Genomic DNA, 6,294 nt, shown 5'->3' on the forward strand with positions numbered 1-6,294 from the left:
TCCCCAGAAAAATCTGAACGAGCTTTTATAGGCTGTATAACCCTATCCTGGGTTTTTTAAAAAAAATATAGAAACACTTCTGGAAGCTTTTAGGAAACGAATTAGGCAGGTGAACATCAGAGGAGGAGGCTTAGCGAAGGGGCAGTCCTGCTACAGGGCAGAAAGAGCCCGCAGTGGGAAGTGCTGCTAAACCTGACAACTCCGGACGCAAACCTCTCCCCTCACCGTGTGGATGTGCCCTTCTCAAACAGACTGACAGGTACTGGCTCAGCACAAGATTCCTGCTTTCTAAAGCCTGCCAACACAAGGCCGCTGAGCTTGTCCTGTTCCCAGTGGTGGACAGGGGATGGCAGGGGCGGAAGGAAGGGCATGGAGGAAGGCGCTGACATTTCATTTTCTACTCTTCTCTAGTCCACTTTTACACTCAAGTATTTAATATCCTTCCGTTCCTTTTTCTGAAGTCTTCTGTCTATTGGAAGAGTGATTGAGCCTTGGAATAGGCTGCCCAGGGAAGTGGTGGAATCACCATCCCTGGTGACCCACCCCTGAAGGTGTTTAAGAAAAGACTGGGTGTGGCACTTAGTGCCATGGTGTGGTTGACAAGGTGGTCAGAGGCTGGACTCAATCATGTCTAAGGTCCTTTCCAAACGAATTTTTTCCGTGATTCTCTGTTTTCACAGTAAATAAAGAAAGTACTGTTCTTCTCAAAAGGCTGAAAAGGTCATTAGGGAGCTTTGCAAAAGCCTTCAGGTGTGGTTTGTTGTGTAAACCTGATGCCAGACAGCGTGAGCCCGAGCAGCATGTGGATTGCTGCGGTAGAGTGGACAAGGGGCAGCAGGACTTCCATGGGTAATTGCATTTTCATTCTGTAAGTCAAGAGGATTGTAATATATCCCAGTTTTAAAAACCCAGGCATTTCAGAGACCTTCTTTCCATCATTATGCAAGGAAGCTGCTTGTGGATTGATGCCTCTGCTTAAGAACTAGATTGACTCCGATTTCAGGAGTGGGTCTGCTGAGGGCATGGGGATCTGGCAGGAGGTAAGGTCCCTGGGGAAACCAGAGTGCTCGTTTCCCAGGATAGCTCTCTGCGAGCATCCTACCTCACTTCCCAGGCATCCTCCGTTCCTCACAATGTCCTTGATTGCAACGTGCACAGACTCCTGCTTCAGCTTTCCACGCCTAATGCTGAGCAAAGTACACAGCAGCAAGGGTTGCTGTGGCATCGAGACCCAAAGAAGCTCTTTGATGTCCGGAGAGTGTACTATTATATGTATGATGAGCAGTTAAGACACAGTAACTATGAACATCAGTGCAAAACGATTAGATTTGCTAAATCCCTTGAGTTTCGTGTGGAAGACTTGAACTGACTTGAACTGGCCTGAGAAATGTGTTGATAAGTTATGCTCTATCTCCCTCTGTTGATCAAGATTTGCATCGCACTGGACTGGAAGTCAGGAGAATGGCAGTCTTCTGAGCATAGTTTTATTTCTGCGGAAAGAATCTGTGGTGGTCTTTAAAACTGACCATTTCTGTAAGTTCCTCAATACTCATCCACCATGCAGAGAATAAAAAATTAGAAAAAAAAATAAATGCAATTATTAAATTGTAAGTAGTGCCTTGTGAGACCAGATGGTAGGTTCTGTTGTAGCAGGAGAAATGCATAAAGTTAACAGCAGAAAAGGAGGGCTGCAGTTCCTAATTCTTTCATTACTGCAGAATGCATTGGTATGCCTCAAAACAACATAAGGTGCTGGGCTGGTTGCTCACTGCAGTTTTTTCTCTTGCAAAATCCTCACAGGTCTCTGGCTCTAAACCAAAGATCTGAAAGGTCTGTTACTTTTGAACAAACACTGCCATTCTCATTCCTTGGTGAGTCCTCCATCTGATCCCATTGAGCCTTCCCTTGGGTTAACCTGTAAGAGCAGCAAGTGTCTTTTCAAAGTAATGTTTTGCATGATATTTTATGTTTCTTGGGGAAAAACATGATTTCTGTTCAAAAAATTTCTCCACATTAAAATGTTCTTTCTCTTTCCTGAAGACTTTTATATCCCATTCATGAAGACTTGGGAAGACACCCTGCAGAGATCTCAGAAGACACTAAAATTATACTGGAGTTTACTTTTACTCTTTGCAAAAGACAAGAAACAGAAGAAAAAACTATTTAAATTACCTTTGCCTGTTCTGTGTCAGGAATTCAGCACAGCACATAAGTAGCTTTGTAATAGGGAAATTATCCTTGTGACATTCTTATCTTTGGCTTAAGGAAAATTTTCAAGATACTGTCTTCTTCAAATCTTCAAGATGCTACTACATTTGAAGTAGGCTTGAATCTCCTGTAGTGCTTTCAGCCTTCCCTTGTGAAATGAACATTAGTTTTTATTCTAGTGTCTTTTGTCTCAAGCACTTTGGGTCCTGATGCAATGAGACAGAAATGGCACCTGACCTCAAGAACTGAACATAGAAAGAAACAGGAAAGAGCAGAGTGGGCTGACAATGCTTGTTAATGTTTTGTGTCTTATGAAGCAGATCTGGTGAGCGCTGCCAGCGGGGCTGTTCAGTGGTGTTCACTGATAAACCTTGCCCATCTGGGAGCTAAATTTATTTTTCACAAGACTTCTAAAGCGCCTTTGTCAACCAACATGTATGATATTCCAGCCCTGGTTTTCAACTGGCATTTGGTATTCCACCGTCCTCTTCTTCAAAATATTGCAGGAGCTGTCGGCCCAAGAAAATTTTTTAAATCCTGGAAACTAGTGCAATGGAATGGTAAGAGGCATTTATGACTGCTAGCAGTTGAAGATGCCCAAATCTTCATTATCTCAGTTATTTTAATGTCTAATTTTTTGTTAGAAGGCTGATAGAATACTGGAAAGTAAATCTTCGAAATTATCTTGTGCGTTCCTCATTCAGTATTCAGCGTACTCATGTCCCATAGGTAGCAAAATAGAATTATGTTCCACTGATTAATGTGCATTGAAGTCTTTACAGGTTTGACTGGCCAGAAGGACTTCCTCCCATATGAGGTAATGAATAGGAAATAGTAATAATTATCAGCCAAGTCAAACATCATGGAACTTACCTGTGGCCTTAGCAAGAATGTAAAAATAGGTGCGTAATGCCTGCTGTGCAAAGGAGCAATGAAACAAACAACGTAGGACACACTGAGTGGGATTTGTTGCTAACCTCATCATTATCTGTCATGGACTTTAGATAGAGAATGCCCTGTTCACTAATTTCTCAACATCATGTGTATGCACGCAGTGGGACATACTTCCCAGTAAGCGCATTTTAGGAGAAGGTCTGCTGAAGAAAAATAAATACCCCTTCTATCAGGTTCCACCTAGAAAAAGCACATTAACAGGAACCACCCATAGCATTCCCATGTTACGAAATGTTATTTTTTAATGACAATTTGAATTAGTGTAAAAGCTGTGAAACATTTTCGGTCTAAGGACATGAGCCCATTAAGAAATATATCCCCTCTTACAGTGCAGACTGACAGACAGATGTGAAGAGGAACAGACTGAATACTGTGTCTTGATGGATGCTCAATTTGTTAAGTAAATCCTGATACACAGGTTCTCATATTTTTACCTCTCAGTCTGGTGTCCCTTTGGCACATTATTGTGCACATAGGTGCCTTGAGGCTGAGTTTCTGGCTCATCAAATGTTTCCATGATATTGAAGCCCACCTGCACCCTTGCAAATTCTTGGTTCCTCCACACCACAGGAGGAACTGGTATCAGTTTATCAGCTGATAAATACAGACTTCAGGTGCATTGCAGTGCCACAGCTGCTGGAGTAATGTACAGCATGGCTTTGTTTGCACCAAATTGTTGTTCACATGATAATCTGGTTAGATTCAGGGGTAAAAGCTGCTGCTGTGGAAGTGAGTGGGAGCTCTACCCTTCTCAAGCACAGCAACATTCACATAGTAGGACTGTTCATGTCAGTATGTTTGTCTGTGTGTATCAACATAACTGTGTCTGATTGACCCTCCTTTGGCTTCATCTTTGGGTGAACGAATGAATGAATGAATGAATGAATGAATGAATGAATGAATGAATACAAAATGCTTAAACTGAGCATGCATGCTAGATGTTTACTCAAAAGTTCCATTAAAATGGTCCAGTTTGAACTCCCCGATGCTGCTTCATTCTCTTTCCTCAGGTCCTATTGCTGGTTGCCAGAGAGAGATCAACACTTGCCCCTCTGCTGTCCCCCTTGAGGAAGGTGTAAACTGTGATGGCGTCACCCCTCAGCCTTCTCCTCTCAAACCAAATGACCGCAGTCTCTCCTTCTAAGTCTTTTAATTCCTTAGCCACTGGCCTAAGCACAGGGTGACTCACATGGGTGTCACGAGTCCTTTAACCCCTCAGGTTTATCCTCTCAGGCTATGTTTCCACTAGTGCAACATCACTGACCTCAGTGGATGTATCCCTGACCTGGAATTAAGTAGCAAGTGGAGAAGAAATCCTAAAATCCCTCCACCATGACCAGTTCTGTGGTGTCCTGCCCTGAGAGCATACACTGTATACATTCAATAAAATCTCTCACATAAACATGAAGGCACAGTTCTCATTGAATTAACAATACCCAACAGCTTCTCATATTTCCTGAATTTCCTTATGATTCTACTGCCCAGTTGCTAAAAGGTGGCTTACAGAAGTGCCACGGCATGAAGGCTAACTACTCAGTGAAACAAGTGTCACTCTGATAAAAAAAGGCATTTTGATTTTGTTGACATTGATCTGTAATTGCTAACCCACTTGTGCTTGCTAGTGTATTTCAGAAATAGCTCATCATGTTCTGGACAATTACAGAAATCTGTGATATGCCCTGGATTATGAGCTCAGAAATTAGGAAACCAATGGCACATACTGGTCTTAGTGGCTTGTACATAGCTGTTTTTTACTTATCTGCTAGGCAAGGTCCTCCCCACAGAAAGAAACTGGAGAAGTTGGTTGTGAGTGTGGGAGATTTGAAAGACCTGTGAGCAAAGAGGAGTCAACAACCCCCATGTTCCTTGCTCCTAGGGTGCAGGCACTGCTGGCCCATGTCTCGCCAGGGATGTGGGCCCGGAGCTCCCCTGCAGCTTTTGGCAAAGGCGCTCACTGAGGACATGATAGCGCACAGGGGCCAGACCTCTCTCTGCTGGGAACATGAATTAAGCAACACAATAAATGTTTTATTTACGGTAGGATGTTATTCATACTGACTGAGTGTATATCCCATAGCAGTGAAGCAGGGATCTTTTTCAAATGTATTACTTCTAATCCCCAAAAAAGCCCCAACCAAAAAACCAACCAACCAACCAACCAAACAAACAAATAATAAAAACCAAAAAACACACAAACACTAAAAAAACCCCAAACAAAAATGAACCAAAAAAAGCCCATCTTTGCACAGAGCTCTTGATCAATCTCACAATGACATAACTCTATATGGAAAAGTACCCCTGAAGTCTCTAATACTGCAATAACAAGAATTATTAATGTGCTAAGTGGGCATCATTGATGTTTTAATGGTAAATGAAATTAAGAACTCAGTTTCTTACCCTTCTAAGAAAGCAATTCTAGATGAAAACATTGAAATACAGTAAGTCTGACCTTTTTGACTAAGTTTGTGACTCTAAATGCTCTTCTGAAAAAAATCACAAAGCCTAAAATAATAAGCTAATAATTATAAGCATCACTACACCAGGTGATAAAGTACTGTGAAGATAAATAGTTTCTGTCAGAGATAGTGTTGGATCAAGTAGCAGTTTATGCGAGTTGATACTACATCAAGTCATTAAAGCATGCCTGCAAAAAGTGCTCAGTAGTTCAGAGTGGAACTTCATAATTAAGCTCAATTTCCCTGCAGCTCCAGGTAAACAGGAGTTACGAAGTATGTTTTTCAAAATAAGCTAAGCGATCAAGGACAAAAAAGCCAGATTTGCAAATTAATCTAGACCCAGATGGGTCATATGGTGAGGTCTCAAGACAGACTGCTGAAACATTGGTCTTAAAATCTCAATCATATGTTTTTAAATTTCTGAGGTTCTCAATTCCTTTGACAGATTAATGTTAGTATATTGGACATCCTTCTTTTTTACTGCTGCGGTTAATTAAAAATCATAAAAGTGATTCTATGTGAAAAATTATTTCCCATAATAACAGAATGGCTGTGGTTGGAAGCACCTCTGGAAATTACATAGCTCAGTTCTCTGCTCAAAATAGGGTCAACCAGGCTGTCCAAGTCTGTTTCCATCCAGTATTTTTAGTATTTCCTAGAATGAAGACTCTTGTGC

This window comes from Cyanistes caeruleus, chromosome Z, assembly GCF_971803275.1.
Source record: "Cyanistes caeruleus chromosome Z, bCyaCae1.hap1.1, whole genome shotgun sequence".
Classification (NCBI taxonomy): domain Eukaryota; kingdom Metazoa; phylum Chordata; class Aves; order Passeriformes; family Paridae; genus Cyanistes; species Cyanistes caeruleus.